General features: G+C 45.0%; 1 protein-coding gene across 10 annotated transcripts in view; it reads left to right on the top strand.

Annotated features, from left to right (window-relative positions):
* Positions 1 to 494: 494 nt before the first annotated feature.
* Positions 495 to 12,484, top strand: part of ADD1 (adducin 1) — a 138,471-nt gene continuing 126,481 nt past the window's right edge. For all 10 annotated transcript variants that reach the window (XM_084627616.1, XM_084627611.1, XM_084627615.1 and 7 more), the window contains exon 1: positions 495 to 616. The gene's annotated coding sequence lies outside the window, so the exon portion shown is untranslated. The remainder of the gene's footprint in view (positions 617 to 12,484) is intronic.

The raw sequence follows: 12,484 nt of genomic DNA, 5'->3' as shown, positions 1-12,484 counted from the left end.
ATATTTTGATGGTGGGGAGGATAAAGCAAGGGACCTAAATACCGGGCCGGATTCTCGGAGGTGAAGAGAACACAGCTCCCGTTAGCGTGCACCACCCCCTTGTCTCTGCTTCCCCTACAGCTAACACCTTCTGCCTTAGCACCCCCACCGTGCTCAGCTCGCAACCCCCCCATCTGCCTTCACCCCTCAGAGTAGCTGCCTCCCACCCCCTACCTTCAACCTGCCACCGGGCTCTGTTCCCCAACCCAGCCTTCAACCCGCCCCCCCCCGTTTGCTTTTCCCGCCACACCCCTACCGTTGATCTCACCCTCCCGCCACTTCCTCCTCTCTGCCTTACCCCGGCCCGCGCCCCGCCTCGCTCCCCTCCCTTAGCCAATGGGAGAGCCGCTTGCTTGCCGAGCCTGCGCCCGCCAATGGGCGGCGCGGTTGTTGGCCTGCGGCCGCTGGAAGCCGCACCCTGCCGGGGTGGGGTGTCGGGGGAGCGGGGCGGGGTTTGGTGCTGGGGCTAGAGGCGGAGGAGACGGAGGCGCGCCGGAGACTGGGGGGGGGGACTCTGCAGCTGCCGCCCAGCACCCGCAGCGGGGTGCCGCCGCCGTTACTTCTTCCACACGCCGGGGTGAGCTGAGCGCCGCCGGGGCGCGGCCTGGGCGGGGGGGAGCAGGGGCGCAGACGTTGGGGGGAGCGGCTGGGGGTGCAGCGGTGCAGGTGTCTCGAGGCGGGGGTGCAGGCCTTGGGCGGGGTTGGCGGAGCAGGGGTGCAGGCGTTGTGAGGAGGGGCTGGCGAAGAAAGGTCGCAGCTGTTGGGGGAGGGGGTGTAGGCGTTGGGCGGAGGCGTTGAGCCTGGGCTGGGGGTGTAGGCGTTGGGTGGAGGGGCTGAATCTGGGCTGGGGGTGCAGGCGTTGGGGGAGGGGCTGGGCGGGGGGTGCAGGCCTTAGGCGGCAGGGGCAGAGGCGGAGATCTCTGACCTTGGTGGGTAGACGTAGCCTGGGTCAGGGTGCTGGTCCTGGAGTGAGAGGAGGCACTGTTGTGGTGGTTGGGGGGGGGACATAATGCGTGGGAGAAGCCTTAGCAGATGTGGGGTCTGGGGCAAGGGGCTGTAGTTCAGGTTTTGGGATTGGGTTGGGGAGGCGAGGGGTTGGGAGCCAGGCTCAGGGTGTGGAGGTTTTGAGGGGCCCCAAGCTTTTGGTTTGGATGACTCAGGGGATGGGCTGGGGGCTCTTGTCTGGGAGTTGTGTGGAAGCTGCTGTGCTGGCAGTTGGGGTGAGGGGGGTTGCTGTGGTGAGAGGAACGGTCACTGTGTGTCTGTACCTCTTTGCAGTCCTGTGATGGGTGAGGTGTAGGGCTGATGCTGTTACTGCAGGAAGCAGCTGCTCAGTGTTCAGATCTCCATTACACCACTTGGTGCATCTACCACCTCTTTCCCGGTTCTCCCTTGATCCGCTGTTTTATGGAATTAGATTGTAAACATCTCTAATGACTTGCTGATTTTTGCAAGGTGTGGAGAGTGGGTGATACAGATTAATAACAGCAGCTGGTTTAGAGGGAGGGAAACAGTGAGAAGGAGGAAAACGGGGAATTTGTTGTATTTGTGTACAGTGTTATTGATTGGTGACGTACCAGTTGCTAGATATGGGCATTGGGCAGCTGTTGCATTTTGTGTTCATAGAGTGTTTCTCATCTTTCCAGTATCTGTTCCTGGGTACAAAACATTACAAGCATCTGTGCACGTAGCAAATATATATTGTAAGTGTTTTGTGTTTGACATTGGGTCTTAATTTAGGTTGGCTTTAAATAAAACTGGGGGAAATCCTATCTAGAAAAGACCACAGTTATGTGGGGGCCATGAACAGTGGTGGGTCTAAATCTTCACAGAATATTGTTGCAGCTGGTGGATGTCCATTCAAAGCCGATTCTTTTCTTTGGTCTTCTGAAAGCTATTACCAACAGTGGTCTTTTTTTATTACCTCCTTTAGTGATTTATGTTGGCAAATTAATACACTTTGTTCATTAAAATTGTTAAATTCTCAACTGTAACTGCTTGAGTTAAACAGTCTGGTTTGCCTGAATCTACAGGATTAGTCTCCCGTATATACAGGCTGCAGTGTAGCTATTCTGTACAACACCGAGCAACAGAATTAAGGTGATATAATGATACTCCAGGTGTGATAGAAGGATAGAAAGCACCACAAATCCTTTATATCATGGAATAAAGAGGGTTTTTTAAATTATACAAATACTTATTTTTAAAAAAAATAGTCAACCACACACCTCATTTGGAACCTGAAGTATGCAATCAGGCAGCAGAGACACAAAAAAAGCAAATTCTGTATAGTACAGTACAGTGTTAAATGTAAACTACTAAAAAAGGAAAAGTGTTTTTTAAAAAAGATTTGACAAGGTATGGAAACTGTTTCTGTGCTTGTTTAATTTAAATTAAGATGCTTAAAAGCGGCATTTTTCTTCTGCTTAGTAAAGTTGCAAAGCTGTATTAAGTCGCCTCCATTCCTGAGGTGTCCGTAACTCTGAGGTTCTACTGTACTAAGAAAATTGTCTTAATTTTATAGGCTGTTATACTGAACTGAAAAACAGAATCTAGAATGCATTTTCTGTTTTGCCCTCCATATCGAGGAATATGGATAACTCAAATTATCAACAACCTCTTGAGCTGTTTAAGATGGAGTACAATATATCAAATTACTTCAAAGTGAGTTTAATGCCTGCTGTGGTTTGTTTTGGTTGTAATCTTGAGGTTGCAGGATTTAATTGAGATCTGACTTTCCAGCTTGAGGATGCTTTGGTCTTCCAGGATGAAAACGCATGCATTGATATACTAAACATATTGAATGTCTTCCACTTCTATTTGACTTCATTTTTGCTTAAACTCTTATTAGAGAAAACATTTTGGTCCAAAGATTGTTTTTTGTGAACATGAGAACAACCAATTGTCCATCTAACCCAGTATCCTGACAGTGGACAATGCCAGATGCCTCAGAGGGAATGAACGGAACAGGGCAATTTCAAGTGATCCATCTCCTGTTGTTCGGACCCAGCTCTTGGCAGTCATAGGTTTAGAGACCCCCGGATCATGGGGTTGCATCACAGACCGTTCTGGCTAATGGCCATTGATGGGCCTATCATCCATGTGCATATCTAATTTTTTTAAATTTCATACTTTTGGTCTTCACGGCATCCCCTGGCAACAAGTTCCACAGGTTGACCAGATATTGTGTGAAGAAGTACTTCCTTTTGTTGGTTTTAAATCTGCAGCCTTTTAACTTCATTGGGTGACCCCTAGTTCTTGTGTTATGTAAATAAAAAATGTGTTGCCCTTCTCTGTATCTTTTCCAATTCTATGATATCTTTTTTGAGATAGGTTGACCAGAACTGCATATAGTATTGGAGATTCATGTAGGGACATTGATATTTTCTGTTTTATTATGTATGCCTTTCCTGATGGTTCCTAACATTGTTAGTTTTTTTTCATCTGCCACTGAACGTTGAGTGGATGTTTTCAGGGAACTATTCACAGTGACTCCAAGATCTTTTTCTTGAGAGGTAACAGCTAAATTTACACCCGATCATTTTGTATGTGTAGTCAGGATTATATTTTTCAATGTGCATTACTTTGCACTTATCAGCATTGAATTTCATCTGCCATTTTGTTGCCCAGTCATCCAGTTTGAGATCCCTTTGTAGCTCTTCGCAGTCAGCTTTGGACTTAACGATCTTTAACGCTTTATAGGATAATCTTGGATATGTCTTTTAGCACATTTCATGTAAAAATGTCAAGTTATGATATATTTGCAAGGTGGTATTAAAGTAATATTTCCCCTCATTATTATGTCTCTTGGTAACTTGCCCTTTTAGCAAGCCAGCAAGCACACATTCAGTGGAGGGAAAAGTGTTTGGTAAACAAATATTTTAGTTTCAAGTAAACCCTCACTGACTGCAGTAGCACTCAGTGTGGGAACAAGGGGGTCCAGTGACATGGATCCCATTACAGGGTTGGGGTCTTAGTTCTTGAGTGATATCTGATGAGCTTGACCTAATATAGATGCGGGGGGAAAAAAAGAGAGAAATTCAAAAAGTCTTTTACCAACTACTGTATGAATTCTGCAAACTGAGAAGAAAATAAAGGGTGAACATTTTAACAATCTAACCTAGGTTCCCTTTCAGATTAGAATGCTACATTGCAATATGTTCTGAATGTGTGCAAACAGATTTTGAATATTGGACAAACATGTCCAGCATGCAGATTATAAGCATATATATACTTTTATGAAGCGAATATTCTCAAAACCCCTAGAGTATGACTACACAGCAGCTGGGAGCAAGCCTCCCAACCTGGATAGACAGACTTCTTCTGTTGGAGGGCGAGTCTCATGCTTGTGGACTAACAATAGCTGTGTGAACATTGCCGCACTGACGGAGGCTTGGGCTAGCAATGGAAAGTTCATAGCCACCCAGTTACCTGGTGAGCCATAAGAATCAGAGTAAAGGTCCATCTAGCCCAGTATCCTGTCTTCCTACAGTGGCAATGCCAGGTGCCCCAGAGGGAATGAACAACCACACTAACAAAAGTCTTCAGGCTATAAAGTTTGCTCCCAGCTGCAGTGTGGACATACCTTGACAAGTTAAATTGTACCTCTTGTAATTGTAATCACTGCTTTTTGAACTGTGGCTTTCAGAAAGATTTTTTTTTTCAATTTCTTAATTACTTGTTTGAGATCCTAGCTTAAATCATATTCTGCCTACCAATGTTCCCTTATAATTTCAGTTATTCTTTTATTCTTTACTTTCCTCTTTAAAACATTTCAGTGTTGATGGTGTGAATAACTGCTGTATTTCTGCCACAAAGGTGTCTGTGTTTCACTGTCTTGGGGTATGTGGTCCTAGTTCATATAGTCTGTAAAGGACTTTAGGTAATACTTCTTTCTGGATTCTGCAGTTTGCGCCATACGTCTTTGTCAAGGTTCCTACCCCACTCTGAACTCTAGGGTACAGATGTGGGGACCTGCATGAAAAACCTCCTAAGCTTATCTTTACCAGCTTAGGTCAAAACTTCCCCAAGGTACAAAATATTCCACCCGTTGTCCTTGGATTGGCCGCTACCACCACCAAACTAATACTGGTTACTGGGGAAGAGCTGTTTGGATGTGTCTTTCCCCCCAAAATACTTCCCAAAACCTTGCACCCCACTTCCTGGACAAGGTTTGGTAAAAAGCCTCACCAATTTGCCTAAGTGACTACAGACCCAGACCCTTGGATCTTAAGAACAATGAACAATCCTCCCAACACTTGCACCCCCCCTTTCCTGGGAAATGTTGGATAAAAAGCCTCACCAATTTGCATAGGTGACCACAGACCCAAACCCTTGGATCTGAGAACAATGAAAAAAGCATTCAGTTTCTTACAAGAAGACTTTTAATAAAAATAGAAGTAAATAGAAATAAAGAAATCCCCCCTGTAAAATCAGGATGGTAGATATCTTACAGGGTAATTAGATTCAAAAACATAGAGAACCCCTCTAGGCAAAACCTTAAGTTACAAAAAAGATACACAGACAGAAATAGTTATTCTATTCAGCACAGTTCTTTTCTCAGCCATTTAAAGAAATCCTAATCTAACACATACCTAGCTAGATTACTTACTAAAAGTTCTAAGACTCCATTCCTGGTCTATCCCCGGCAGAAACCAGCATATAGACAGACACACAGACCCTTTGTTTCTCTCCCTCCTCCCAGCTTTTGAAAGTATCTTGTCTCCTCATTGGTCATTTTGGTCAGATGCCAGCGAGGTTACCTTTAGCCTCTTAACCCTTTACAGGTGAGAGAAGCTTTCCCCTGGCCAGGAGGGATTTCAAAAGGGTTTACCCTTCCCTTTATATTTATGACAGTCTTGTTGAAGTGAGATACCATAAATAGCTGGAGTAGTAAATGCAGGTAATCAGTTACATTTTACATATTCTTGTTCACTTTCTCATGAGATGAGCTGGCAGTGTTGAGCATGGTAAGGTTCTCTCCTAACTTTGAATGAATACCTATTTTATTTACCAGAGCTGTTCTTGGAAGTTGGGGGTGGCAGTAGACATTTTGTTTAAAACCACTGTCACTGAACGAAAACTTCAGCCATGAGACTTAAGTTGGAACTTAAAGTTCAATTTTCTTTACTTGTTGGAGAGGGGTGTGTGTGTGTGTGTGTGTGTCAGTTTTCAAATTCCTGACATTATTTTAAGGTATTTTTGTTGTTTCATGTAACCTGAATCTCATGAGAGGTCAAGTTCACTGTTGGTACGACTTCACTAAGCTAATGGAGTTGCAACATCTTACACCAGCAGTGAACCTCGCCCAAAAAAAAAAACTTCTCCCTGAACTCCTAAGGGCAGATCTACATTCAGAAGTAATGCTGACCCAGCTGCATCACTCAGGGATGTGAAAATCCACACTCTAAACAGCATAGTTAAGCTGATCTAACTTCTCTTGTAGGCAGTGCTAGGGTTGATGGAAGAATTCTTCTGTTGAGCTTCCACCTCTTGGGGAGATAGAATATCTATGCCAGTGGGAGAATCCCTCCCATTGCTGTAGTGAGTGTCTATACTGAAATGCTATAGCTGTGCCGCTGTAATGTTTTAAGTATAGACAAGTCCTAAGCTGGTGTGGCTATTTTTAACAAAGTTATGTACGCTCATAGTAATTATATCCAATTACAATGTTCTTATTCTTGCATCCTGGTTTTCCAGTGAACATTCTCTTATGAGGGGTCAAGCATATTGAACTACTCTCTAGGGCAGTAGCTGAAGTAAAGCCTGATCTACATTACAAAGTTAGGTTAATGCAAAGCAGCTTATGTTGACCTAGTTGTGCATCGGTCTGCACTTCAGTTTGTCTCCCACCACTGAAAGCGCTCTATTAGGCTGACATAGCAACACCACCACTCCGAGTGGTATAGAGCCATGGCTGATGTACTTAGGTAGACACATTGTGAGTGCTGACACTGTTACCCTAACTGTCCTTCAGCAGCTGTCCCACAATGCCCCACATTGGCCATTCTGGTCACCATTGTGAACTCCATTGCCCATAGAACATGGAGACCGGAAGCCCCCCTCCCCTTTAAAGCCCTGTGGATTTTTGAAATTCTGATTTTTGATTGCCCGGCTTGGTAAGAGAACCTAGCAGTTCTCCACTGTTGAGTGCAAGTGCCCAGCTGAGCATGCTGGTTACGTTCTCCAGATGTGCTCCTGCCTAGAATAGACAGGAGATACTGGATCTCCTGGGCCTGTGGGGAGAAGAGGCTGTGCAGGCATCCTTTGAACCAGCCATAGAAACATTGAAATCTATGAGCAGATTGCTCTGGGGATGCAGGAAAAGGAACCAGCAGCAGTGCTGCATGAAAGCCAAGGAACTGTGGCAGGCATACCAGCTGGCTTGGGGGACCCACAGTTGATCTGTTGCCAAGATGCAGACCTGCTGCTTTTACAAAGAGCTGCATGTAATGCTTGGTGGAAACGCCATGACCTCCCTGCCCCCTCCAGCACCATGGATACCTCCAAGGAGCACAAGTCACAGGAGCCTGCTGTGAACAGTGAGGAGGAAGTGATGGTGTAGGAGGAGTACAGGGACAGTCAACTGGGTGATCCAGCTCCACAGCAAGCCAGGACCTCTTTGACTCCTCCACAGTCCAGCCAGTCCCACCAGTCAAGCATGGGATGGAATCTCAGGTAAGTGTATAGATAAATTTTCAATTACAGGGATGGTACCCCTAATGTACAAGGACACAATCTTTTGACTTTTCATTAATTTACTTGTGCTAGAAGAGGTAGTGGCACAACCAAGAGAGAGAGTTCTATCTGCTTTTCATTCCCCCTCTAGATTTAGGTTGATGCGGAGCAGTTTGTTTATGGGGATGTCCCTTCAATCTTCCTGAGAGATCTAGATGAAACTTTCTTGGAGATACTCTGCAATCTTCTGCCGAAGGTTTCTAGAGAGAGGCTGCTTTATTCCTTCCTCTGTGGTAGGACAGTTTCCCACTCGACTCATTGATAACTTCAGGAAGCACCATTGCAGTACACAGGCTAGCAGCATATGGGCCTGGGCATCTTTGGGATGCCAGAAGCACACCCTGCCTTTGTTACTCTGAGGAGTGAGATATCAGCTAAAATAACCACTGCCTCTGGAAAACTGTGCCACTATTCAGTGCCATTGCACTATACTACTAGAATCATGTAACTGAGCAATTCCCTCCTCATTTTCCCAACCCCTGGTGTGTCATACTTACCATTGCCGGTGTTGTGCACAAACAATCCCAGGCAGAAGTGAGAATTTAGTGCTTAAAACTTTAGGGAAGCCAGGGGCAGGAGTTCAGCATCTTGTTTTGCTTTCTGTAGTGAATACGCTGATAATGGTACCTCTTTTTTTATCTTTTTGCTTGTTTTATCTTCATCTGCTGCCGTTGCGGCCCTCCTCCACACCCGCAGAATGCCTGAGCCAGATAAGGAGAAAGAAGAGGACTCTGGATGACATGTTCAGTGAGATCCTGCAAGCCAGTGCTGCATCGGATCATGAGCACTGGGCCTGGAGGATAAACTTTGCTGACAGCCTGGAGAAGGATAGAGTGGAGAGGAGGAGAGTCCCAGCAGGAAAAGGAGAGGGAGACCTAATGGGGCTTTTCAGGCAGTAAACACAGATGCTGCAGACTTCGGTGGACCTGCAGATTCAACATTCCTGGCCTCCCCTCCCTCTTCAGCCCATTGAGAACTCAACTTCAAGACCTCCCTATTACCCCCCTACCTACCCCCCCCCCAACATTACACATTGACGTTAGTGGTTGCTGCACTACCCCTATGCCACTGCCTCAGGAGGATATTGAATATAATCACACCTTCACATATGCTGACCTATGAAAGCCATGGTAGTTGTATGTATAGCTGAAATGGACATTAATGTTCATTCCCCTTCATAACTTCTGTTCTCTTAATTTTTTAAGTTTTTATTAACTTTTTAATGTATTTGCTTTTTTTGGTACTGATTTTGTTACAGAAAAAAATTCTTGTTGGAACACAGTTCTTATTTCACAAGATATGCTGCTGAGTAATCAGCAATTCTGAAAGCAACCAATTACCTGCTTCACAGGCCTGGTCTACACTACAGAGTTAGGTCAACATAAGGCAGCTCACGTCACGCTAATTATGTTAGCGTCTACACTTCATCCTTGTAAGTGCCCTAGTACACTGACATAACTCCTCCATTGCAAGAAGCACCCCCCCCCCCCACTGCACAGGAATGAACCCTGGAGTGGGGAACTGGGAGCCCGAATCCTAGTGGGGAGCACTGGGCTGGGAGCCTCCCGCCTGCTCCGGGGTAACAACCCAAGCTGTGAGCTACAAGGGGCCCACAGCAGAGAGCCTACCAGCCTTCCTTGTCAATTTCACGGCTCCAGCATGGGAGCTGTGAAATTGACAAGAATGACAGCGAACAGCTGATGAATAGAGCTCTGGATATCCACTTTATATCTGCGTGGATATCTGCATCCATGGATGCGGTTCTTTGTGGATCAGATGCAGATCCAATCTTTTTTATCCCACAGGGCTCTAGAGCAGCATTTCTCAACGGTCTGCGGCACCCCTAGGAGTATCAGGGGGTCTGCCCGCTGGGGAGTGGAGCTGAGAGCCCAGGCGGCAGCTCAGCCCTACATTATATCTCTTAAGTCAGTGGACATCCTTCTGGAGAGGATGTGCACCATCGACAGAAGGAGAGTAGTGTGTACATGAAAAACTGCAGTAATTTCTGTGGTGGCTGCAAGTCTGCCTAATGTAGGTTGACTTAAGCTTGTAGTGTAGACAGACCCATAGTGTCACACAACTCTGAGAGTGATCGTAACAAAATTAATAGGTTCATTGAGAATGTTCTATTCTGACACGCATAGCAGTCACCACACGATTCCTAGCAGGACACATAAGAGTAGGGCCAGGTAATGTACACTACAACACTCACTACTTTTGCTCACTGTTAAAATGGTCTTTCAAAGACTCCCTCAGCTGTCTAGATCCACGTTGAGCTCTTCTAATAGCTGTGTATCTGGCTGTTCAAATTCAGCAGCCAGCCAGTCCATCTCCACCCTGGTGGAATCTCTTCCCCCTTTCTTTCTCATATATCGTGCAGGATATAGCAGGCAGCTATAATCATTGGAAGTAAACAAAGCCAGCGAACCTTCAAACAATAAAAAGCACATTCAACTGTCAACTGTCATTGTCATTCAACTGTCATTCAAAGCACATTCAACTGTCAACCTACTGAGCTAGTAGTTGAATTGTTCCTTGGCTGTCAAGGTAACTACTGTATGTCGTCATGAGCCAGGGAAGCAAGGGATAGGCTGGGTCCCCCAAGATTGCTATTAGCATTTCAACGTTCCCAATGGTAATCTGCTGGTCGGGAAAGTAAGTCCCTGCTCATAGCTTTCTGAACAGTGCTGTGCACTTAAAGATGGTATACACTTTCCCTGACCAGTGCATTGATGTCATTGAAACATCCATGGTGATCCACCAATGATTGTATAACCGTAGAAAAGTAGCCCTTCCTATTGATGCACTCAGTGGCAAGCTGGTCTGGTGCCATAATAGGGATAGGCGTGCCATCTATGGCTCCACTACAGTTCAGAAACCCCATAGTTGCAAATCCATCCACTGTGTCCTGCATATTGCCGAGAGTTTCAGTCCTGCATGCTTGCATCAGGATGTCTCTCTCCCCCCCTCCCCCCACCTCTGGTAGATTTCCTGACTCCAGGTTGATTTCTGATTGACTGGTAGCAATCTGGCATTGCAAGTTTCTGCAGTGCGATAGCCACTCGCTTCTCCACTGTCAGTGCAGATCTCATTTTGGTGTACCTGTGCTGGAGGGCTGCAGCGATCTCGGCATACAGATCCAGGAATGTGGCCTTGAGCATCTGAATGTTCTGCAGCCCCTGCTTGTCACCCCAATCCTGCATTATGATGTGAACCCACCAGTCAGTGCTTGTTTCTTGGGCCCAGAAGTGGTGCTCCACCATCTGCAGCTGGTCCATGAAAGCTACCAACAACCTTGAACTAGTTCTTGCTATGTCCCACAGCAATCAGTCTTCCAAGGAATCATCATGGTTTTTATTTATTGCAGCTCTGCAAATATTCCAGGATCATATGCCCTGTGCTTAAAATGCTCATGACAATAGAGCAGAGCTGTGCAGGCTCCATGCTTCCGTCAGAGATGGTGGACAGTGAGGAGGGCCACCTGGGTTTGTGGGAATTTGTAAAATGAGGGCATGAAAATTGTGGGATACAGATAACATTATGGGATGGAGACAGTTGGAAACTGGGACATTTACCGCATGATTCCAGTCACCCATGCGTGACTTATTTCAGCCCCAGCATGCTTTGCCAAAACTTCCCAAAAGACCATGCGCTAGATGGTGGCAAGTTACACAGTGGGATGCATCCCTGGTGCTCACAGTCTGCATCAATACAATCATTCCTGGTGTTACGCAGACTGCTGACATAAGGAGCCAAGTATGTATATGCACAAGTGAAGTACTGACTGAGGCAATTGTATGCTGATGTAATTTGAGTTGACATGAGTTTGTAGTGTAGATATGGCCTAGTGGGTTTTGAACCACTCATGTGAAACATGCTCTGCATCCAAATGTAAGTCCACTTGCAGTAAAATGAGATAGCATTGTTACTCTACATGTTGTGAGGGACACTGTCTATTTGAATTTTTTTTAAATTGACCAATTTATTTTTAAAAACCTGCTTCTAATACAGCATTGGTTAAATGTCTTGAATTAAAAGAAGGAACTTGCTATACAAGGGACACTAAAATTGATTATACATAAACTGCTGTCAAATGTATAACGTAAAGTTGTGGGGGAGGCAGCTTTAGAAAAAAAATTCACTGGTGTTCATTTTGGATCTTGTAATTATAGTAGATACACAATTTGTAGATGGAAATGTAATTTTTTTTCTTTTCTTTTTTTTTTCCAGTTACTGGTGCTCCTTTTATTTGCTCAAAGTGCTTGCACCAGTTCTGAAAACAATGTCAAAACTTTCAGCTAGGAATCTGCACAACTAAATTATTGCTTTAACTATTAACTTCAAAAATGTCATTTTAAGTTCTAGGTGATTTGATTAACATGTCCAATGTTTTGCATAAGCTTTTATTTTGATTCCTAAGGGAGTCCCCACACACACACACCACAATTGTGGCTATCAGTGTTCTCCTACACATGTTGTACTCTTGTTAATTTAGCATACATTGCAAAGAGTGTCTTTCCTATTTTATAGTAAAGTTTATTAGACTAGGTGGGGCAAATCTTCATGTAATTGGTAATCCATTAACATTTCCAACAACTACTGTGTCCTTTGTAAGTTACCTAGGGACCAAGCCAGTTAATAAGGGAGAGGTGAAGGCTTCAGGAACACTTCATTGTTCTTTTTTGTAGAACACTTTTATAAAGGATGT

Source organism: Lepidochelys olivacea (genome assembly GCF_965140295.1).
Source record: "Lepidochelys olivacea isolate rLepOli2 genome assembly, chromosome: 4".
In the NCBI taxonomy this organism is placed as follows: Eukaryota; Metazoa; Chordata; order Testudines; family Cheloniidae; genus Lepidochelys; species Lepidochelys olivacea.
This window is presented reverse-complemented; position numbering and strand designations above follow the sequence as displayed.